Source organism: Anomalospiza imberbis, chromosome 4, assembly GCF_031753505.1.
Source record: "Anomalospiza imberbis isolate Cuckoo-Finch-1a 21T00152 chromosome 4, ASM3175350v1, whole genome shotgun sequence".
Classification (NCBI taxonomy): domain Eukaryota; kingdom Metazoa; phylum Chordata; class Aves; order Passeriformes; family Viduidae; genus Anomalospiza; species Anomalospiza imberbis.
Window position 1 is genome coordinate 32,286,887 of NC_089684.1, and position 25,786 is coordinate 32,312,672.

General features: G+C 36.2%; 1 long non-coding RNA gene across 2 annotated transcripts in view; it reads right to left on the bottom strand.

The window, feature by feature from the left end:
* LOC137473389 (uncharacterized) overlaps positions 1–25,786 on the bottom strand; it is a 108,312-nt gene that overhangs the window by 65,333 nt on the left and 17,193 nt on the right. For both annotated transcript variants that reach the window (XR_010998755.1, XR_010998756.1), the window contains exon 2: positions 20,017–20,081. This is a non-coding gene — a long non-coding RNA (uncharacterized lncRNA). The remainder of the gene's footprint in view (positions 1–20,016; positions 20,082–25,786) is intronic.

Here is a 25,786-nt window from a genome sequence, read left to right on the forward strand (position 1 = left end):
CCCAAACTCCTACTGTGTTTTGTACTCCTTAGGGTTAGCAGTTTCATACAATTAAATGCAATTTTAAGCTTGTGCCTTTGTGAAAATGCCAAATTCAGGGCTTATTCAGGTGTGCATATATAGAGCCGTTCTCTCTGCCAAACATTTTCATTACTTTTCAAATTACCAGTGTTTTAATGAACAAATCTGTTTTTAAAAGTCAGATGTGGTACATGCTAGACTAACGTAGGCAACTACATTACAACTACAACTAAACCATTCTTTCAGACATTCCATTTAGCAAGTTTACCCACTGCCTCTGAATTCTAGAGGCTGATTATCATTTTTTTAATCAAAGAATGCGGGTTTTAAAGGCTGCAAAGTCAGTGGCCTGACATGTATTGCAGTTTTCCAGCAGGGAGGTATGAGTTACTCAACTGTTAAACATTTTTCTTATGAAGACAAGCATGCAATTCAAGCAACCGCTATTGCAAATAGAAGACCTGGCTCTCCACAACCTTGTATATTTTAGGATCATCAGGCACCACTGTTATCTGGTGGGAGAGCTAAAATGCATGCAGAAGCTCAGGAATAGCTCTATTTAATACCTCATTTTATAGGTGTATAATTCTTGGGTCATTTATTTAATAAGTTCTCTGTCACCACTGAGTAACCCTGCCCAATTTAGTTGGCTTCTATATTAGCTAGCTATATATTGGGGTTTGCTCCTGGTTGTAATCTAGGGACTGGAGTCCTGATGTTGCTCCTCCCAGCACCAGAGTGGCTAAGCCTATCATTTTATCAACCCCATTCATCTACTTGGAAACCCTGTAAGCCATGCAAGGTATATGCTGGAAGATCATCTACATTTTAGTTCATGTGGTCTAAAGACAAGACAATGACTAGTAAAGTCACCCTCCATAATTTAATATGAAGATGAAATTGTGCTTCTTGTGCAATTGAGATGTGACTAGTTATTTAATGAAATATGGATGTTAACACCTGAGGAAAAAAAACATGAGAAAAGAGTGGACATAGAGGTGCAGTAGGCAGAGGATCTGCATAAAAACTTCAAGAACCATTCTCCAAAAATTTCTTTCTGTGCAAAGATCCAGCGCTACAGTAAGGGACTTTTGCATGTCTGGGCTTAAATGTATGAATTCAGGAAAGGATAGACACATGAAGTAACAGAGAGAGTTACTGAGCATTTTAGCAATTCACATGAAATTTCCCAAATGCTATGAAGACATTGTCTGACGCAGTCTTATATCCTCCAACTGTGCATATCAGTATGATTCTGATTATGAGCTAATAATAGAAACTAAAATCCTGCTATGCAAGTGATCAGCATGGGACAGATCTCTGAAGATCTCTGATATTCATGACTCAAGTTTCAAACACATAAAAATGCTATTCATTTCAAAAATTATCATTTTGAGATGACAAACCATTGATCAGCAGATTGCCATACATAAGACTTAATACAGCTGAGTGAAAACTAATTTTCACTTTACTTTCTTAAGTATTCTTTCTTTATTTAAATAAAGTATGTTGTACCTTGCTTTTCAAAATTTGACCACGTAACTTGAAGTATGTCCTCCTTTAAAAATAAGGAAAATTATATCATCAACCCCTGAGAAGTGGGAGTTGAGAAATACATGCAAAGGTTCTTTACAACTTGCACTGCCAGGCGATTTGATACTATGCTGTAGCAAAGGAGTAAAATGGCTTTATCTTCTCAGAATCTTCCATGTAAACCAGTGCAGCAAAGCATGTGTTTAACCTGGAATGAGCTGCTCCCACTTTACACCAGGATGAGCCACTTGCCAATTGAGTTCAGTCTCCTGCCTCCCTCTTGCAAAAGGAGTTTAATTGGCTCTAACAGCAATCTGCACTCTGATAAGGTTGCTGAGAGAGACAAAAAAAAACAACAAATGAACAAACAAATAACAGCCACAAACCCATCTAGCTGAAGACCCCATACAGCGTATTTCTTCCACAGTCCTCTATTTGTGCTGGTCTACCACCATCCCAGCATGTAGTGACTCTTCGAATAGCCATTCCTCCCTCTAGATTTCCAATTTTTATCCCTGGCCATCCAAAAGTTCACAATTCCTTCCCTTTGCTTCCCAAACCCTCTTTCAAGTCTCCAGTATGTGGTCCAATGGATTGGATATGCTTTCATGTGAGGATACCTCCCCCTTTCAAATTCCCAGCTTAATTACGCTAGAGACAAGGGTGGCCTACAATAAAGACCTTGCTTCCACTTCACAAGCCACCTGTTATCTTCTTCGCCAACCTGCCAACTCCTCTGCTGTTTCCCAATCCTGTTGCTCGCCAGCCCACTGTGCCATCTGCACAGCAGGAATTCAGAGATAAACTTACCAAGTGTTAGAAGTCTCAGCTTTGTCTCTGAGCTGGTGCTGCTTTGTGAGCAGAATAATTATTCTGGAATAAAAGTAAGTTTCATTTAAGTATAATGTCTGTGTGGAAAACTACTCCAGAACTAGGGATAGCAAACTAATTTATTCTGTTCTAGCTCTGCTATTTTGCTTCCTCTTTTCTACAGGGCCTGAGACTACCTTAAATTTTCTTAATCATTCAAGCTGTATATGGATATAACAATTACATTAATCTACAAAAATAATCAGAAAATTACTCAAAGTGGAATTTAAAAATTTACAGCAATTTCAGAGAGTAATATTTAAAATATTTCTGAAACTGAGGAGAAGCTGAAATGCAGAAATCTGATTGCTCAGATGACTATTAGAAGGCTTCAGAAGACTTCTTTCCCAAAGGTTATTAAAAACAAAACAAAAAACCCCAAACCAAATAAAAAGAGAACAAAAGCTACCAACCAGAGATCACCACAGCCCAGAAACTGGACTGAGCACTATATGATAAACTGGAAGAGATTACTAGTTTTCAACCTGGGAAAAAAAAAGTTCCATCTATTATGGTTAGTGGCACCTTGCCACAGAAACTAAGGTCCTTACTTTCTGTGGCAAGGTGCCACTGGACCATTATTGCTCCCAGTGTCCCGTAATGCTGGACATGGCCTGAATACATAAAGTATAGAACAATTACTATCCCAGAAAATTCACAGGTGCAGCAAAGATCATGAGAAACAGAAGCATAGAAGACAGACAGATAAAATAATACAAGAAAACCAAGAAGTGGATTCATTTTACATGACACAAAGATGTCACAGTACACCAGGAACTTAATGCTTCTTTCTTTAGATTAGAGAGTGTGGTAAATGTTAACCTTAAGAATGAGCATAAAGTACATTAAAGAGGATGGTCTGGACCATCTACAAAGTGTTTCTCCCAAGTCTACAAGGCAGCACAGGAAAAAAGTCACCTGCAATTCCATGCTGGAATATTGAAACTGTCATCATTCATCAATGAGAAGAATAGAATTTGATCATTCTTTTGTGAATCAGAGATGATAGAAGGAAAAAATATTTCATATTTTGTTCAGTTCTGATTATTGTGGTATTCTGTCTAAACTGGTGAATTTGAACTATGCAAGCACTTTGCATGAAAAAGAGTAGAACTCTTTATCAGCCTTGAATGATGTTGCAGAAATGGGTAATTCACAGCTAGCTTTGAAAGGGCTTTTGATTTAAATAATGATCTCCTGTTTCAGGTCAAGTGCAAAATCCTACTAAAGTGCAAATCACAAGCAAACAACACCATCTTATCTCTGAAAACACCACAGATATATTCTATCTCATCCCAAAGAAAATAAATCAATAATTCAAAATAATGGCATTCTGGCAATGGAACACCTTGCCTATAACGTATTCCTCCTCATGCGTCTTTTGGGGAAAGATTTTATGAAGCATATTTTAAAGTTAAACAAACCATTCTCACATTTTTGTTTCTGCTAATTTTACAGGAAATACATGAAAGTCATTCTGAAACAAGAATACCCTTTGTGTGCAGATGCAAGCAAAGCTACAGGCATCTTCTGAGCACACTCACTGCTTTATCCAAGTTACATTATCTCTGTTGCCTTTTCTCATTAAATAAAATGCAATCAGACATGGAAATACTCAGCAAGGTGATTTTCTTTCACATGAAACATCCAGTAACAAAGATGTCTTTGTGCATGCCATGCTTTCTACTTCCCCACTTCTTGTGTGCATTTTAATCCAGGTTACATTTTCTTCTTAGAAGTTCCGACTTTGTATTTGGTTTTAATTACTTAAAAATGTCATGATGCAAGCACAAAGGTTGTGTAACTTACCTACCATGTTAGCTTACCTACCAGGAACATGGGTATTGTAAATAGCTGAGTTGGAGTTTAAAATAATTAAAAGAATGTGCACTGGGTTCAGTTGTGAAAACCACATAACTGCAGTGGCAACACAGGCCCATCATCACATCCTCATTAGATCAGGTATTTAACTACAAAAATAAAGAGTACTGTCATGTCTCTGGACAACGTGTCTTTTACAGACTCACTCATAATTTCACATGGAACTTTAAGATTTTGAAGTTCAGCTTTGGTTTGCTGCAGAACAAAACCAAGGGATTCTACAATTGTGGAACTGAAATGGAATAAAATGCCTTGAATGGATAAGCAAAGAGATTTCAACCTCACTTTTTCAATACCCTAAATAACACTCCCCTACATGCTCGGTTTCCTGAGGGTTTGAATTTCTGTTTTTCTCCTCTATTCCCCACAGCAGATACTACCCTAGGCCTGAGAAATTCTTTTTGACAAAAATGTCATAGAAATTCATTTCAGGGGGAGAGGGGAAACATTTTAGCTGCAGAGCTTCAGGATTTGCCTAAAGTCAGCATTTATTTCTCTGTTATTTGTTCCCTGTTGAGGAAGTGGTGGCTTATATTTGCTAAAAACACTTTTCAAGGAGAACAGCACAGTAAAGCCAGAGCACTTTGTCCTGATGAAAAAGTGTTTGCAGTGTCACAGGAGATACTCCAAATCCTGAAATTCCATAAACTCATCCTTCTCAGCAATGTGTGCCCATGACACTTTGCTCCTTCCACAGAAGTAGCATGGCATGCTTATCTCATCCTTAATATCAAGAAAAATTAAAAATCAAGAAACTCCTTTAAGGTCAGGCATTTTGATGCCAGATTAGAAACAACCCAATTTAAAGAAATAAAAAATCGGGTTTTAGTTTAGACTTAATGATCATGTGCCTCTTCAGGCAAGAGGTAAACTGATTTATCTAGGCTCCCTAAGACTTCCACTGTCAAAGCTAGACAAAGTTAGACATTTACTTTTTGAGATGAAAAAAAATTTAAACAGAAAATAAAATTTCCAATTTTTTCTTGCAAACCTTTCAGTCTTCACAAGTGTTTTCAAACAGACTAAAATAAGTTTACAGTTATTTCATTAAATAATAGGATTTATGCAGCTTTAAGGTCAAACAGAAAACTTTTAGTAGATGAAATGCCTCTCCCAGCTTCTTTCTACTTTAAATTACTCTTAGCACTTACTCTTACCTCCAAATTTCTTATTTGGAGTTACAGTTTCTAAACCTTGTGTAGAGAATGTGTAAAGCTTTGTTAAATTTTTCTATTTTCTGAGTTTTGACTCATTTTTACTTTGAATTTCAGAACTTGTAATCTCGGCCCTGTCCAATATTTTTTGTAAAATATTTCCTAAAATTGCTATAAAAGTAGGAAAATACACCATTTATCCAAATTATTTCACATTCTGTATTTGAACTCTTCTGATTCTCTCCCCCATCCCAGCACAGGGAGTGACTGAGCTGCTGGTTGGGGTTAAACCACAGCACTGAGCCATAGGTGCCTGTTTAAATGTCCTTTATTAGTAGCTCAGCCAGTACTCTTTTTTTGAAGCTTAATCCAGGTAAATTTTGTCAAGGCCTTGGACTGTATACAGGCCACCCCGCTGCTGCCATGTGCTTTTGGAATGCTGTGACTCAGACTGCACAATATTTCTGATGAGGCTGCATTGGTTATTTATGAGGAAGCTTCATTAATTCTTTCTGCATTGCTATATTATACTTTCTCTTTTCTGTTCACAATATTTATATTTAATAGCACATGAGAGCTCAGTCTTCTACCCAAGCTCAACAAAAATTCTGTCAAATATTCACTAATGTTAAAAGATGAAAAATGCTAGGGAAAAAGACCATATGAAGAATTCTGTGATAAAATGCTTAAGGCTCAGGCCATGCTCATCAATTTTCCTACTGTCAGATGCCTTCTGCAACCTCTGCCAGTGTAGGATTTTGCTTCATTGACTGCTAGATTCAACATTCTCTCTAATGTAACATAATGGTAATTCCTGCAGGGAAATGATGGGAGTCTCATGGCTGTTACCAGGAGAGATGAGCTCCCTAACTACTAAGTTACTTAGGACCGAATTGCTTCCTAGAATATATTGGGGAAAAAATGAACAAACAAACACACAAACAAAGCACACCACAGAAAATTCTGCTCTATATTTCATAGAGCAGTCACACCATATCATTAGGAATCATGGAGATAAACACTCTTAAGCCTCTACATGTGAGGAAGAACAGGATTTAAAGAACAGGATTTAAAGATATTTCTGCCTATTGCACTTTTAAACTTATTTGATTAAGCACATTTCTGTTTTGTGGGAGGGATTGTACAACTGCTAATTCTGTGAATGCCTAACTCATGGAATCCACTGAAAAATTCACTTATTTGAGTCACTTGTAAAAACCTTGAACATTTCAGACATACTTCAGAATGTTGATTATCGCCTGTATAGATATTAATCCCTCCTCTAAAATGAGAAATTGTATTTGAAAAATATCTGAGACACTCAGGTATGAAAGATAAAAGAGCAGCAATCTACTGATCAGAAGTAAATATCTTAATGTAGAGACATTCAGAGTTCCCAATATACTGGGCTCTCTGCTCCAATTGCATATTCCCACAGCTTGGCAATAAGCCTTTCCACTATACACAGCACTGCTTACCTTGCAGCCTGAGAAGTTAATAAATACCAGCAATATCAAAAATAGATTGATGGGGGAAAAAATATGTTTATAAACTTTTGAAATTCCAGGGGCCAGTGAATCAGAATCAAAATTTTAAAAAGTAAATTAATTTTTTTTAATACCTTTCCAAGTTTTCTGATTCTTATTGGGCTTTATCAGTCCCAAATTAGGTTCCCTTCTGAACTGCCATTGTGTTCCATTTCTATGTCAGGCTTTTTCATCTAGCTCTTTCCCATCTGCAGGGTCAGCCTGGTGTGCTTTTAAACTTTTTACAGGCAAAGACTGTTGCAGGAATCCCACAAAGATACATCTACATTATCTGACAAATCAGTGAGAAAATCCAGAGATGATGAAGATTCACAGCTAGCTAATGGCTTTTAAAAAAGAGGGCATTAATTTTAATCTATAGTATTTACAAACAATTATTAGCTAAAATAGGGAAATAGCAATTCATAATTTATTTGTACATTTATTAACTTTGTATTAAATAATTAATTTAAAGCATTTGAATTTTATCTATAGAGTCAATCTACGGGTGCTTTAAAACAGTGAACAAGAAAAATAGCAGCCAGGATCTAGAAATATAAAGCAGACATAGAACAGGGTTGAAGTTTGCATCCACTTTGGTGTCTTTTATATTGCCAGGATATTTTAAATAAGACTGTATTTCATCCAAACATCAAAATAAGAGAACGAACTCCATGTCTAGATTGCAACTCTCATTACATTTATTTTAAATGAAGCTGCATAACAAGAAATACGTATTTTCTGAATGTCTCCAGTGGCTGAAGTCTTAACGGAATTAGGATATTTTTGTTTTGTTTGGTGAAACTTTCAAAGTATACAAAAACTTAGGTGTTTGTCTAATGGAATTTTGAGCAATCTATAAACCTTAACTTCCACATGAATAAATACAACAACTGAAACCTCATGGGTTTTACTGAAATACCCAGTGCTTAGACTCTGTTTTGACATACCGAATTATTGTTGAAGTCTGAGTTTTTATTTTCAGGTTTTGGTTGATTTTGTGAACTCATTAGTTTTACTCACCATTTTTAATGTGTAGAATGCAAACTTTCTGGGGCAGGAGCTGCCTATACTCACATTTAGGTACAGCAGCTATCTATGCAAAAATTACTGTTTCTGTTCCCAAACACTTTCATCTTCCAGCTTCACTCTTTGTCACTTCTAATCCAGCTTTCACCCTATCCTAGCTCCTCTGGACTGCTGCAATTTTACTTTAGGTTACCTATGTAAACTAGATTTAACTAACAAACCATGACAGTGCTCATCTTCATTTTCTCTTGCAGATACATACTTGGGCTACTTCAAGGCTTGTTAAGAGCTTTCAAATGCAAGAATTCTGGTTTTGTAATCTAAATATTATAGAAATTCTCAGTGCATTTTTTTAAATTTCTACTGGTTTGTGAAATTTGTGTTTTCACTTCATTTTTATTGATTTACATGTTGCTGCATGTAAATCAATAGTAAATGATTTGGAACACTGAAATTTGTTTTCTTTTCTCAGACCTCTTTTTCTCAGCAAAAGGAGGTCTGTTACTCTTCCTAATAGTGCAGCTACCACTGGTAGCACAATTCCAGTGCCAAGCAGCCAGTGTAAGGTGCAATGATTCATGGTATAGAAATAGCTATTGAATCAGTAGTAATTGTACTTTTTGTGTCAGGTTCAACAGCAACAACAAAACTAATCCCTGCTAAGCCCCAGAAATGGAACTGGTCAGAGCCAGACACTAAGTATTTTTTAGAATTCATTTGTTGTGTACCACAGCCACATTTCTAAACCTGGTTATTTAAAATGAAAAATAGATTCTTCATTATCTTTCATTAAGGTATTGTGAAAAACTCTTCTGTATTTTAAATGAAGATACGTATTCAGGAAGTAGTTTCATATCATTGGAAAAACATGCATTTTGTTTACTAGAAATGTACCAGAGACACTGTGAATAGAGAAGAATAAGGCTTCTGAAAGTGCACCCACAAAGGTTTGCTTTTCAGGGTTGATATTACAAGTAATTAGCTTGATATTTAATGAATGACATTTCTAAGAACTGCTAAAGCTAACTTAACAGGCAGACAGAACAACCTTTTTTTTTGTTTAGAGAAAGTAGTAGCATTTTTGCACATTTTATGTAAAGTGATTTTGCCAACTAATGTTGAAGACATCTACATTCATTAAATACTTGAAATAAAAATGCTGTCTGCTAACTGAGTTTCTGGTACAGTGCTGTGTGCTTACTACAAGCTCTGATAAGAGTTCCTGTGGTAAAGATGAGCGGGGCCTTACTAGAGTTAGAATAAACTGACCCTCAATTAAAATTGTGTGTTTTTTCCAAGCAAGTTTAAAATCACAAACAATTCAGACAGCATTTCCAATTTTTGTAAAGAAGGGAAAAGAAAAAAAAAAAAGAAAAAAAAGGCAGATCTGTTGAAATTATATGTTCTTAAGCTTTTCCTAGGCTTAACAACTTAATTTTATATTGGCAAGAAATTCTTTGGAAGGATCAAGAATGCACGTGTTAGCCTGGTTATCCAACCCAGAGGATATGTTTGTTTACATGCAACACATTTCAAGGGCACATAGAAAACCACAGTAATTCAAGAAATACATCTAAAATTTGGTCTTATTTCCTGCTTATATTAAGAATGAAATTAAATGTTTATATCATGATAGTCTCATCAGCTTTATTTTTGTGCATTAGAAATCTGGAAATGTCTTCCAAGTGCCTGTAAGATCAGTCTCATTCACAGAGCTCAGCTGCTGGGTTAGCACACCCACACTTCACCAGGGAAGAGAATGGAGCTTTCAACCCAAATGGAAGAAACCTGGTTATAAATAGAGTTCCCATTTAGCACCTTTTCCTTTTTTTTTTCTAATTTCTGATAGGTTTTATTTCACTGCTTAGACATGGATAAGGCCAAACTACAAAGTTATCCTGCTTTAAAAGAAATGCAAGCAAAGCCACTGACTCTTTTATTTTCCTAAGGCCATGGATGCCGCCAGTGATGACCTGGTCTAGTGAACTGAGTGGCCTTGTCTTGTGACAATATTAGCATGTACACAAAAGTTTGGTTTAGATCTGGAGTACAAAAGAAAAAAAAGTGAAATTCTAGAATGAGTGAAAATGGTATCAAATGTCCTATCTTCAATATTTCTAAGATTTTTGGGACTAAAGGACACATATTCCTTTTGCTCTTTCATTCCTTCCTTTAATAATTCCTTTTACAATCTAAAAGAAAAGGACAACGAGTCCCATAAATTAAAGGGAAAATAACTTTTTTTTAAAAACCAAGTGATAATTTTCAAGAAAATTTTCATTTCTAAAAAAGAGAAAAGCTTAGTAAAATCAACAGCCCATAGTTTGCAGCAGTATCGAATGAGTAGAAACATAAACTCAGAAATAAATTAACACAGGGTTTTCCATTGCAGTGTACAACTAGTCCTTGCAAATAATCAAAATATGCCACTACAAGGGCTCACGTCCACCAAAGCACAATTTGTTTAATAAAAAAATAGAGGTTTTATTAGCACACACCTCAATACTTTGGTGGTCCCTTACTGTCATTGCATTAGCATAGGGACATTGATAGAGGATAGCCCTGAAATTTCCAATTCAGACAAAACACTTCAAAAGTGTCTTCACAGACACTCCTTGACATCTCTTCTACTACATCTCTTGTCCCCTGCTATTCTCTACATCTGATCCCATAGCTGATATTCTCCCTTCAACTCCTTCTGTAGCTGATCCCCTCTTAGCTGATCCAGCTCATTTCCAGCCTCCCAGCAATACCCTGTTTCACAGCCTTTTTTTATTTCAGTCCTATAAACCTTTCCATTAAAGAACTCACTTTCTGCCCACAAGGCACTTCCATGGGCCTATTTTATTGTAGTGAAAATGCAAGCAACAGGGAAAAGAATCTTGTACACACATGAATGAATTATGCTCCGTCAGAAAAAGCCCTTTGAACTGCAGTTTCTCTCCCTTCTTCCCCCACCCTTGTCACCATGGGTTATTTTTCAAATGTTTTTTCACAGCAGCTCTTCATTGAAGTGAATGGTACTGCTTTTGGACCTTGGTATTTGTGCAATAATTGCTATTGTTCAGCCCTGTGTTTAATAGGCAAGTGAGAGGACTTCTAAAAATATAGCAGCCCTCATAATGATTGCTTACAAATCCCTTCAGAAATACAAAGCTGTGGTCCCAAACAAACCCTGTTCCATTCAGCAGATTTCTGTTCAGCTGTAGCACAAAAACACAAGATAAGGAAGAAGAAATACTGGGTCAGAAGAAACACAGGAAAGGAATAAAGACTGGAATTGAAACAACTAAAGCCTTGGTTGATAGAGTCAAAGTCTGTTTTATCACTGCTGCAAACTGTTCTCTTTTCAATTGCTTCAAAATCAAGAGTACTCTAATTTGCTCTAAACAGCTTTTGATTTTATAAAGAAAGCATCAAAGGGCCTGAGCAATACAATCTTTCATAATGGTCAGATTGTTTTCCTGTCTTAGAAAGCAAAATCTCCTCACCTATTTTATGTTATGATTTGAACTTTATTTGAAAATACACAATTTACTTACAGTGCTACAGCTCTTTCTTCTCCTTTTCTTTCTGCAAATCTTATTTTCAGAAAGATCTTTATAACACTGTCCTTTATGAAATAAAAAAGTTTACATGTTTTCCATTAAAAAAGCCCCATCAGTTCTTTATCTTCATGTTACTAAATAAGTATGGGAGCATGAACTGTGATGAATAGAGAAAGAAAAATAAACAGTTCCCGAGTTTCCTGTTGTAGAATGGAAGTGAGCAAACATAAAACACAGCCCCTGCAAATTGTGCTAAAAGGTTTGAAATTACACTTGTAATAAGGTTAATTACCAATAGCCCAACTATTTTAGGAGAACATAATTGAAAACCAGTTATGCTGGAATCTAAAAAGAGTAACATCTCTTCATCTGACACTATTTTTCTTCTTTTTGATGGGAAAAAATGTCATTTATCTTACTCAGTATGGAAGAAAATAGGTAAATGTGCCTGAAGCAGACAGGACTAATTTTACTGTTTCTTAAAAACCCATTTATTTTGAGGAGCCAAATTGAAACCTAGCTTTGATTTTTTCCATTCTAACCAGGTGTGACTGACTACAGGTCAACTAAAATGGTGATTGAAAAGGGAATTAGAGCAAGACTTATGCTTCTGCTGGAGCTCAGCAACTTGCCAATGTCCCTTCAGAGAGGAAGAAAGGGTGCAGATGTTCTTATACCGAGTGAGCTCAAGAGAGAATGTGATTCTGCAATCCCTACATTTGTAATGAGTCTGAGCAACATGTAAAGACCTCCAGCTTTTGGCAGTCATTCAGCTCTGAAGATCAGATTTTCAAAACCATTCAGCTGTCCTAGATAAAGCAGTACCATCCAACACTTGGCCTTGCAGCTTCTGGCCTCTATTGCACCAAGTCTTTAATTCAGAAAACAGATTTCCTATTAACATCATCTGTCAAGCCAGGGAAGGAAAACTGATTTTCATTGTACAAGGTAATTTTCATCAAGGCATTCAGAAGTGCTAATACTAATGTATTATTTCATGTGGGACCTATCTGTAGAAAATATAGGTTTGGCACATGTTGATAGATGGCTTTTGGGATTCTCTTTTCTTTCCAGCACCAGATCTGTCATAGCCTAACTATGAAAATATATATACTAGCACTGACTTGGACAAACTGAATCAGGCCTTGTTGGACAGAATGAGCCATTCTGGGGAGAGCAATACTCTCTTATTGAGTCAGGCCAATAACAGATGAGTGGTCTTGCAAGTGTTTCCAGCATAGCATTATTTTTTCAAAGTATAAATCAGCTGCCTAATTTGCAGCACTTCACTCAACACTGAGATATTTCTCAACCATGCTTTTACATAAATGGACAACATGAGTGTTATTACCAGCCCTTCCCATCAAAATTGATCACTGATTTTCCTTTACAGTACTCTGTTTTCAGCTGCTTCGAGAAAGTGCAACTATTGAATCTGACATTTTCTCTGCTAAGCAAATGTATCCTTAGGGAAAAATAACCCAACTAAGGAAATTTAAAACACCAAAAACTCAAAAACAGACTACTAGACAAAAATTGAATTCCTTATTCTGCTAGAAAATAATTATTTCATATGACAGAAATAGAGGTGGGCAACAAAACAAAAAAGCTGAACTAAGTTCAAACCAGTGCCTGATTGTGACTCATCTCTGTTCATGAATAAGGATGAACCAAGTCAATGAAAGGTTTCTGGAATTATGTCCTTATCATCAAATATGTTTGATTTCTCACATATTTGTCATCAGCTCCTTTGGCTTGGATTGGTTTTGGCTGATAGAAATAATTTAGACCCTTGAACTAAGTGACACCTTGAACTATCTCACTCACTGAAAGAGAAACATTCTGTGTTCTATCACCTTTTATGAGAAATAACTCATGGCAGAAAATAAAGAGAAAGAAACAGCCCCAAAGTTTTGTTCAAAAGATTTTGCTGAGAGGAGAAGGAATGAAAAATTATCTCCAGATCAACCTGCAGGACTTTTAGGCCCTTGCAGGCCACAGATGACTGCAAGAAGTAAAGAATTAGGGCTTTTCCACAGTTTACTCTACCTTAAACCAGTCTAGTCCCTCTATATCCTCTTACTCATATGAACTTTATTCAAAAAATGGGTAGAATGCAGGAAAAGAAGAATTTTACTCTGCTTCCCTCAGTCTCTCCTTGGCCTCAAGAGGGCCGCATAAGAAGCTGAGTTGTTTAATCAGAACATTAGTGAGAATGGGTCTTCTCATTATGAAAGTTTCAAAAAAGGGCAGGTTTCTATTTATTTGTAATTAACAAATAAAGAAATCATATCCATTCTCAACAATGTGTCTGTACCAACTTTGCTTTATCTGTAAGCAAAATGGCTCAGTAGATCTTAGGAATCCATATTTATTTTTACTTATGTCTAGTGACAAACATATAAATATTGCTATTAACATAAAAGAATTGGTATTTGTCCACAGCCTTGGCTATTGCTTCATGTTTTTAATGGAGTGAATTATTTAGCTTTTTTAACAGTATATTAAGTCTCTATTTCAAGAGGAGTGAAAATATTCATAATTTAATATGCAGTTTAGACTCAAAGGAATACAACTAATTCTGTGCAACTCTTTACAGAATTAGTCAGTTTTTCTTCTCAGAGATATGGGAAAATCTCTGATTGTTTTACTTTACAATTCAGCTGAACAATGTCATTTGCTGGAAATATTTTAAAATTAATCCTAACATTTTTAATCAAAGAATTATTTAGTAGTTTGGGGTTTTTTACTGAAGACTTAGGTATTCAGCTAGTTTGACAGTTGCTTGAATATGTTTTGAGGAATACTGGCACTAATAATTGAATATATTATTAGAAAGCATATCTTTCTTGCACAGTCCCAGCCATTTTCACCCCTGTTTATCAGTTTCCAGCTCTTAATGATAAAATCCACTTATCCTAAGGAAAAAATCCCCTTTTCCTCAAAAAGAGAGATAACTTGGCATTTTGTGTTCTTTTAGTGTATTAAAAAAATTATTTTTACACTTGCATGAACTTAGAAGTTTTTAAGGTATTAAATAGACTTGAAAAGCACTTCTTTGAAATCAGCACTGTGAGGACATAATTGTAAAGTCTTTTTACAAAGATATGCAACAAACATCATCTCACAGCCCAGCTTCAACTTCTTCTTCCTATAGTACAAATGTATAGGCAGTACCTAAAAGAGTCAGCCATTTTGACTCAAACAGGAGAGCATCACAAATGAAAAGAAACTACGTCCTCTAAAAAAGACAGTTGCAACTTTATTTTTGCAAGACCGTGTCGCATTTTTGCTGTTCTGACGAATGGCACCACAGCTCTCGGTGACTCCACGGAGGTTTCCCCTCCTCATCACACACACTGATGTGCACAGCACGAGTGGTGGGAGTAGGATTCGCAGCCTTGTTGCCCAGCAGATCTGGACCAGATAGCAGGAGTAATCCTGTGTGAATAGACTGTAACAGATTGCTTCCTCCTGTAAAGAATGAGGGACCAAAGCACAGACCATAACTGCGAGCGAGCTCCCTGCCTGATCTGAGCTGGGGGTGGACAACTGTAGGCTGCCACTGAAGCAGCTGAAGGCAAGATGTCGTGCTGCAATCCAATCCTGAAGAACAGTCAAGCACAGGTTTTCAGAGCCTTTCTTTGTATTTTTAAACAATATTTGCAAAAACACAATGTGTATATAGACTAAACATTCCTGCTCATTGAGACAGAAGTATCCTATTGATAGTAGCTTAAGACAGTTCCTTTTTTGTCTGCTTGCATAAAAATTTAGGTTTTGAAACGAGTAAAAGACCTAAACAGAAGGCACTGCGAGACAGAACGGATGTTAACTCACTCTCATTACCCGATCACTTCAGAATCCACTGGCTATTCACAGCCTTGCATTTCCTTACACCAAGATTATGGAGTTCAGAGAAAAGAGAAGATCAGAGCAGAAAAACCCATTTTGCTGCAAGCAACAGCCTATCTGGAGACTTATAAATGCAGTAGATTAAGAAAATGTTTAGTGGCTATCATGATTCAGTTAAGCTCAGTTAAATCTGTGAAAGCCCGAAGAAGCATTTATGGCAAACACAATTTTATTATCATTTCTGTTTATCAATGAAAGCTTGGGTCGGATAAGTGTCTTATTTTCACAAAGGTCGGATCTTTTTTATCTGTTTCTCAATGCCCTTTGACTGAAACAGATGAAGCTGAGTAAGTTCCTTAGATCTCAAAAGCATTACGTCTTGAATTTTTGTATCAGCTTTTACTGCAGATCTCTTTTCAGTGACAATATTTTTACTCAGTTTCCATGGGAGGAGAGGAGTTCAGGCTCTCAGATGTCCATTATACTAGCACCTTGGGCCAGTGAAAAGCTAATAGAAGCTGAATTTAAGATTCAAGCAGTAAATGCAAGGGGAGACTCAGCTGAGTATTACAAGATCCATCCTGCAAAATGGAGCTGTCAAAGAAAGAAGGCTGGAGCAGCATTAGTCTGACTGCTCAGCTGCAGGAGCAAGCTGGGACAGCAGGCAGGACAGAGGGATCTGTATCCAAGAGACAGTCTCAAGGGCTGGAGCAGATAGTAGCAGGTGTTGGGTCTCAGGATCACAGACCAGAACCACACCCAAGTCCTTGAGAGGAAACCTGGCTGATGGGAAAACCATCAGCTAAGCTTTCAACCCAGTACCTAAATCCTGAGGGATAGACTGTGGCCAGGGAATCTGACTGCTGCTCGGAGTCCCCAAGTTATCCAAGTCAGTTTTGGAAGGGATTTGGCTCGTGCTAGAAATGGTGCTGTTGGTCAGACCTTTGCACATGCTCATGCATACAAAGAAACAGGGGTAAAAAGTCGCAGAAGAACAAATACCATGCACATTGGGTTTGAAAGGCACAGCATAAAGTTTTCAAGTAAGCTAGCAAAGCCTGCTCAGCAGGAGGGCATTAGGAGATAAATATGGAGCGTTGCTCCTGAAATACATGGATTTACAAAAAAAAATTCCTGAAATTAAAAAATATATATACATATAAATTCATCTAGCATCAGTATTGGAAACATTTGCAGTTTTGCAGAACATTAGGAAGAACACACTCAACATGAGGAATTTTATAAGAATATCTCTCCCACCAAAAACTCAAGATAAATTTTCGTTTCTAATACTCACTCTAAGTTAATCATATTCTATCTATTCTCTCTACCAGAATAGAATTTATTTCTCTTTACCTTTTTGTGTGATCTGAAACCCAGGAATACCATATGGTCTAGAAGATGCACAAAGTCCCAAGATGTACTTTATAAAAATAAAGACAAAACAACATTTTATTCTTATCTATCTCTACAAACTTACATTGCAAGTTAAAGTCTCTTACTGTGTAAAAATATTAATTCAAATTATGTTTTTAAACACTTAAAAGCCAAAAGTAACCATTTAATCAATACTAGCTCTTGAGTTTGTGACTTTTTAATGCTTAAGACTATAATTTCTAAATTACTGTCCTTATTAATGTGCTTAAAGTCATTACAATCTAAAAATTGCTTTGTCAGAATGGAAAATACATTGGTGGCTTCCTTCTGGTTGTTCACAGACTGACTTCTGTCATTGTGACTGCAATCAGCGGCTGCTCGTGTTGACATTGTGGGTGTGGAAGTCCAGGAATGAAAGTAAACAAGTATTTTCTGTGGTAGCATTGCAAAACACAGATTTGTCCATTCTGATAAAGAGCACTGGGCAAGTGGCCTTGCCTGTAGAGATGCTGTAGCTGTTGTGTGAATCATGGGTGTCAGTGAGACCAGGAAAAACACTTTTATGAAGCTTCATTCTCTCTTGGATGTGTAGGAGCAGGCTGGCCTGGCTTTTGCTTCTTCACAGCCATACCAATCTGTCTCCTCATCTGTTCAATTGCTGCTGCAGACTAATTCTGTCAGTTCCAGATGTTTCATTTATCTTACCATTAAAACAATGTGTTTTGTACCCATGGAGTTGGGTAATTTTCAGAAAGAAAAAAGCATTTTTGGTTTAAAGAATCAATTCCTAAAAGCTATTCAGTGTTCATGAGTACCAGTCCCATATTAGTTGAATTTTAATTCAGTCGTGGAGATTGTGCTTTGGGGCTCCATTAAATGTATAAATACATTTAATATAAATAAGTTTACCTAGCATGTTTTGACCTAGCCCCTTGACAATTGTTAATTTTGCATAAAGCTGGACACGTAACACATTCTCATCCTAGGGAACAAGGTTGTTCCCATGGACAGCTTCTAGAGCTGTTGTGAAGTAGCTAAGAGCAACAGGAGCCTCCATGGGATAAGCACAGCTTAGTTTCAGTTTTGGCTTAGGAAAAAGACTACAGAGAAGTGTTGTAGTCAACAGTAACACAAAGAGCTTTTACTGGAGCTTTTAAAACTGGAACTTCTTTCCCCACACCTGTTGTGCAACCATGGTCACAAGGATAATTATAATCTTTTGATAATTATCAAAAGATATCAGGAAATTCACAGAAATGAAAGCACTATCACAACTCATGTATGTAATTGAGCTTGGTTTTTAAGTATGGCATCTTGTAATAAATGTTTCTTTTCCCCTATTTTACTAATTTAATGGCCAAAATCATGTTCATTAAGATCTAGGATAAAATATGTATAGGAAATTATCAGAGGCTTATTAGAATTCATCAGTGATAAATGTATTTAACTTCTTGCTTACCTCAATACTTTGTGACACCCACTGAGGAGAGTAGTCCTCCAGAAGCATGGTACAAAATTCTGCTTATTACTGAGATGTTACACTTAAAAAAAACAACAACAACAAAAAAAAAAAAAAAAAAAAAAAAAAAAAAAAAAAGAAAAAAAAAAGAAAAAAACAAAAACAGATTATTATTTAAAGCCTGAGTTTAAATCAGGAGGCTGATCTCAAGCTGTTTGTGAATCCCAAGAGGGAAACGTTATGTGAGACTTGCTGGCTGAAAAAGCTTACACTGAAAGCAACACAAGATGAATTCACAAGTATGGCTTATTGTTTATTTTTCCTTGGGAGTGTCACCAGTGGAATCTTGCATGAATTTGTAAGGATTTTGGAAGATTAAATGAGCTTTCCTGAAATTCTTGAAGTGTATTTAGAGCCTGATACAAGAGAAGGCAAAAGAACACTTACAAGGATTTTCAGTAAAGAGTATTATATCTAAAAAAAAGTTGTCACAAAGGTGACAGATAAACTCAATGTAAACAAAAAAAGAAGCCCTAAAATATCAGGATTATTGACCTCAATCAAAATAAAGTTGCATGCTGTTACCCTCTCCTGCTGCTTTTTCTGCTTTCTGGTGGTCATTTTTGTTACTGCCTACTTCCTCCCCTCACTGTGATTCCATCTCTCTTGTTTGTCCAAGTCCACACAAGAAGTGCAGGATAAAGGATAACAAACAAGGGAAACCCTTCAAAACCATCAAATAAATATTTTTGTGAATTTATTAATATTCGTGCCATTTGGATGGATGGAAGCAGGGGAAAATGCAAGGTCTTGCATAAATAAAAATTTTCTCTCTTTTTAAGGATATCTGGAAATAGGCAGCCAAAGCTCCGTGTTACAGCTAAAGTGTTTTCTCTGAGTAGCCATTTCATTGTGCTCATGCAAGGCAAATATAATTACCCTATGTCTCTAAAACCACACACTTAGACCTCTATATTCTCCTACCGATAATTTAATATCAAATTGAAATTGCAAATGTTCCACTAAGAATGTTCCTTCAAGTGCTAAGATTCAGATGATAAAAGGAAGATTTTGTCAACAATTTTGAAACATTATTAAGAGGTCTTTTAAATGGTTTAAAAGGATATTTGATAAGCCTTTCAAATTATCAAAAGCATAAAGGGTCAGCTTTTCAGCTGCTGTAATTTATCATCACCGTGCTTAGGTCAAGGCAACTGAAGATCTTGCTCTTTTTTGTAGGTGTGGTGGGTTATTGCATAACTGATAGTTTTAAAAGGGTACTGTTTCTGGGGTGTTTTTTTAGTTTTCTTTTCAGTAGTGTTTTACAGCACTTCAGTCATGTTTTAGTGTACGGCCTTATCTGAGAATAAGATATGACTTTGACCACTAAAATCAGTAAGAAAATAAACCCCAGGAATTTAGAATAATAAATTTATACATATGAAGCGGATGGTTCTGTTCATCTGTAAGAATGTAAGTCTCTCAAATATGTCATTGCCAAGATAGGTCATCCTGCATTTTTCAGTGAAATCTTCTTCAATCTATATATTGAAGAAACAATAGTGAACTCCTTAAAAACAAATGTAAATAACCAATCCAGAAGAACACCTATTTCTAGACTTTGCAGAACATTATGGTTTCTCAAAAGGTTTACAGTAAGAAATGTACAGTGAATACAACATATTGCATGTAAAAGGCAATCAGCTTATTTGGTTTTGAAAGGAAGAACAATTAAGAGTCCAGCCAGTCATGCCAGGTCTTACCTGAAAGATAGGAAGCTCTCCAAAGCTCTGCTCAAGAGTCAATCCCAGACAACCACTTATTCTCTCTATGAAAAAGCCAGTGATACAATGAAGATTTTAAATACTTTTATTCTTATACATAAAGGCACAGCCAATTCAAGAGACATTAAACATCATGTTCTTCTACAAAGGTATGAGAAACTTCTCAGGAAAACAAATAACATATGCACGAACTGCAAACACACATCTCCAGTGCCACTCTGCACTTAATTTTGGACTCCAAACCATTATGCAAGTGGACCACACACTCCACATAGGTCTGGTTTGTATTTATGAGCACTGAGAAAGCTAGACCCCTTTTAGCACCAAAATTGCTTTAGAAAAGATCTTATTAGGAACGTACACATTCAGCAATTGTTTCAGAAGTGCCAAAGATAGCAAAAACATTTAGCAGCCTTCAAATATGTACATGTAAGTATCATCTCTTTCCCATTGCTCCCTTTAGAAACTTTCCTTAAACAATAGAATTGTTGTCTCTATGCTTACTTCTTATTTATTCCCCAAATGAACATATTCTAACTTTAGTAATGTTTTATATCTTGTCCTGTGTTGATGAATTTGAAAGATTTCTATTTATTTTAATATTCACATAATCATACTACAACTACAGTACAGGCAAAGTAAAATTGAAGATGCTCATTCCTATAAGCCCCATCATGCCAGTTCAGCACATTGCCAGAAGTGAAAAATACGGGGAAGAAAACAAATCATGCCCTTTATTTTAGTATATAGTGTATGTAATACAGGTGTGACCTGTAATTTGAAAGTAAAACATATATGGCTCTTTTGCATTCAAAATGTGTTCATGTTTGTTTAACAAAGGTAAACGTTTATTTCGTTTCAGTGTCATCTGTAAATTCACACATTACACAGGGGAAGTTAGGCAGGCTGCATATTTTTAGTCTGTTTCTGATGTTTCCTCAGGTTTTCAATCTCTTTTAAACAGAGTTACCCTAAACCTATTCTCTTACAAGTTGTACAATTTTCAGTCTCTTAGTTCTTGTAATTAGTAACATGTCATTAGCTTCTCAATCAACAGAGAATTTTCCTTGGAGACTTTTAATTTCAAATGTGGACATCAAGCAGAAAACTTCTGTTGTTGGCATAAACCTTTCAAGATTTCTGTATTTATCATCAAGTACATGGAAAAGCTTTACAGGACATCCAGAACTTCCCCATGATAAACTGGAGTAAACTACAATTCTGAATAACAGGTACACGTCTGTTATTAGACTTAATACTAGCATTAATTCCATGGTTTTTCCAGCTGATACTGTCTATGTAAGTACAAGCAAGAGTGGTTGCAGATTCCTTTCCAGCCATCTCCTAAAGAAGGGGTGTTTCAGGTCACTACTGGTCCCTGAGATGAGATCTGTTCTCTCCCATACTCATTACATGTCTTCAAGCCAACCTTTTCTTCACCTCTATTGCTTCTCTCCCTCTGTGTCTCTTCTGCCCTCCACCAGCCATCATATTAGATGGCAATTTGAAATATTAATAATAATATTCTTTGCAAGAATATGCAGAGGTGTTCACATCCAGAAGCATCATTGTCTCTAAGTGAAGGTAGAGAGTAAAACGCAAGATTTGGTCATGACTTGTGGGGAAAAGAAAAATTTAGCAGCATATCAGTCACCTCTGAATGTGCACAAGTTCTAAACAAACATGTACAATTCTGATAAAAGCAGGTCTGTTTCTGCAGCATTGCTGCTTTTCTGCTCAATTACATATTCAATTGCATTCTCTTGCTTCTTGCAAAGTGCAGGGACCCTGCTCTTTGAAAGTACAACCACTTAACAGCCAGAAACATTGGCCAAGGCCAATGCTAAGGCAGAGCATGAAGTCATAAACATGCACAGATGTTACTATTTGAAAACATTAAAGAGCTACTGAAGTTCCTGAGCACTTCTCAAGTTGTGTTGATTTCAGCAATAATGACTCATAAGGGAAGAAGACACAACTAAAATTACATGCCAGGGACACTTTTCTTTGTCACTTACATTTAGGAAAAAAACAACAGTGTCTTTAGAAAATCTTAATGGGGAGAAGAGTGCTATGGAAATGAATAGATCTGCTTGCCTGTATTTATGCAGTAAAACAAATACAATCCTAATGCATTACACATTTCTGATGATTTCATGGAAAGCTCAGGAGATCCAATTTTGCAAGTCTCTAAAAAGGTTAGTGCTGAAGGTTATGAAAAGTTATGAAACTGATTATTTTAGGGAAAATTTTATTTAATGGAATTTGGGGCAGTTTTATAAACATAGCCAGGAAAAAGAGACTACTCACATATTCTGTGCCAGTCCAGCACTGATGAATAATTGCATTGAGTCTACTGAAATATTCAGTTAGGTGAGTGAACACACTCAGGAGGTCTTATTTTTTCAGAAGTCCCTGAACCTCTTCTGAGTTCACTTTAATAGCAGCTCAAGCCTACCACACCATGTAGAAACAGGGATTTCATGATGAGCATGAAAATTTACTGCAGAGTGCTGATATAGTCATGCTCAGGCTAACCTCTCTGTAGTTACCTCACCCTTCTATTACAGAAGAAAGGACCCTCAAATTAAGAAAATATTAAGAAATGCAACTTAATAACTCTGTTCACCTTGGTAAGTATAATTCAAGGTTTTAGAAAACTGTCTAGGGGAGAAAGCTGAATCTCTGAGAGAATTCTAGCCCATTATCTACTAAAGAACTGCAATTTTAACTGAGGCAGAGTAGAGCTAACATTGTACATTTTACATTTTTACCAGTGCAAGGATAAAGACACCCAGAAAAAAAGATAATTTAAGCTACCACTAGGTTTCTAACTCAAGGAATAGGGTATCAAAACTGGGAGAAAGTAAAAGTTCATGAAAATAGAAATTTCAGATTTTTCCCCCTTTGCTGTTGCCATTAAGCAATTCTTTTCTTCCCTTTTCTCTGTCGTTTAGGAATTATCTTTGTAGAAACAACTTTGCCTTAGACACTTTCTCTCCAGAAATGCTCTCATCTTGTCTTATTCCTAGAGAGAACTACTCAAACTATGCAATAAGTTGGCAGGTCAACACCTCCTTGTTGGGCCCAAACTCAGCTAATAAAGACAACCAGTGCAAGTTCCACATCACCTTTTACAAAAGGATCATTTATATATTTAACTATGCATCACAGTATCAGTCTCTTCTACCCACTATTATTTGCTGAGGTTTGACTCTAGATAGTTTGATTTCTAAATTTAATTAAATATATTTAGTTTTATATCAAGAAATATGGAGATTTATGAAACTTATGGAGAAGTTGGTTTGATTCAGAGTGTTTGAAATGAGATGCAATCCTCCAAAAAATAAGGGAAAAATAATGCAGTTTTGTTAGCCCTTATTATTCATAAACAAATCTACACTATGGCTTATAGACCATGAAGATTATGATGTAGCTCATGAGCTGCATAAATCTATTAATGGACATGGAAAAGTACCAATGTCAAGCCACATGAGAATTCACAAAAAAGGCAGCAGTGGGCAAAGAATAAACCACTGAATTTCCTCATGTTTAAAGACTTACACGTGAAAGAGAAAGTCTTTCACGTCTTGGCCCACAGCTGTCTGTGGCAATAGGTACATGCAAGCCTTGCAAATCTTGACAGGTTTCTCGTTAAATGTTGGGCTGAATGTTACAGAAAGTGGTCTTTCAGGTAACTTCTACAACAATTTTTCTAACCAAGGCTCTTGCTGGAAAACTTTTCTTTCCAAAACATTTGGGTGTCACAAGGTTTGGTGGTGTTTTCCAAAACAGAGGGAGACCTCACAACAGAGTGAGGTGATTCCCAACCGTAGTAAGGTACAGAGAGTTGCTGGGAAGAAATGGGCCTGTTGCATTACTGTTGATAAAGTGAATATATTTGTTATTAAGGGGCTTGTAGTTGATACTTATTTCTTAAGTTGCACTGAATTATCTCCAAGCCCTTGATATTGAATAAGATAACAGTGAATCAAACAGCTATATCAGAAATATTCCAAGTCCATTATGAAAAGGAATGTCATCACCTGACTTTTTATTCTTTTTGTTTCCATTTATGAGAAATTGTTGACTTTGTAACGAATTACAAACATTAGCTTGTTCTTATAGAAAAAAAAATTAATACATTGAGCTGCAGTTTTTAGATGTTTAAGCTCCTTCTGACTACCAAATATGTATTTATAGGTTTAGTGCCCAAATATGAAAGTTTTTGTCAAGAACCCATCCATCTTTGACCCAGAACTCTGAGATTAGACTTCACACCTATTTAGCGGCTGGTCACTTAACATTGGCCTATTTTATGCAAATAGTCTTCCATTTAAATAACAGTCATTTCCATTTATAAGAGTAATTCAATTTTCTAAGGACAGTCTAATCATACAGCTGCCTCATTATGCCATGGATGAATGTCATCAAATACTTGCAATTACATTTAAAATCTGTTACTGCTATTTAGCATTCTGTCACACCTGCAGCACTGTCAGTGGCTCACAGATATGACGTACAGAGATCCCTGTCTTATCTAGAGAGCATATGGAGTATGTCCCTCTTCTAATCAGGATCACTGTATTGGTGCATTTTGTAATGCTTATAAAGGGAAAATTACTAGAGCTTTGATGAAGAAAAGTTGAGTTGACAATCATTTTACAGACATTATTTATAGGTAGTTCAGCAGAGGTGAATTACTCTAGTATTTACACAGTATTTTAGAGAGTCCTTCATCCATTGAACACTGAGCCTGTTTTTTCTGCAGGCTGTTATACCACAAAAGAGGGGTGCATTTACAAGGCCTCAATATCTCTCAAGTAGGAGAGAATATCCTAAAGGTCTTTTACAACTAAGCTCATCTGAGACCTCCCTCAAGAGTTTTTTCCTTAACTGGAATTTGTTACAGGCTCCTTGAAGCTTGTGACTTCCTCTACCACCAACACTGTTCAAGATACAATAAGAGATATTTTCATTCTTCTGTTCACTTCATCCCTTTGAAAGGGCCACATTTCTTCCTTTATCCCATATTTGGGGCTCAGCTAAAAATCTTTTCAGTGGTCAGAAATAAAATTGTCTTCTGCTTAGTAAATTACAGGTGCTACATGATATTTACACAAGAGCTTTGCTGGTTTACTGATGTCAAATCAATAGAATTATGTAAATCAGGGGAATCATGTGAGTTTTCAAGAATTTTAATACAAATTGCCATGACACTGCACTCTGAAGAAGGCAGCTAGAAGTTATTTGGCTGTATGTGCTAACCACAGCAAGTAATAGTACTTTAAATGCTGAAATTCTGTGATAGAGTTTATTCTTTGTAAGTCAAGTGAATCCTTCCTAAAAGCATTATCTCCATATTGGGCTATTCACTCTCCAAACTTCTGTAGAGGTTCAATAACAAATTCAAAGCATCTACAATCAAAGACAGGCAACATGAAATAGACAGGAAAAGGAAGAAACTGCAGCCATCCTCAACTGCCTTTTCCTTGAACATTACAAATTAATTACTTATGTGAGACATTTTATTAGACACCAGCTCTAGGAGGCATGTGTAAGAGGGAGAAGCTTCTACATAGCTTGTCTCAAGAAGGATATGATCTTGATCTTGCATCAGAGAGACACAAAAATAGCACTCATCACATTTTTTTTCATTGGCAGGCTTAGAAATCACCATTGATTAAGCTGAGGTAAAAGTACATAGAACAAAAGTAGAATTTTGGAAGAAACTTGAAGTAATGAATAG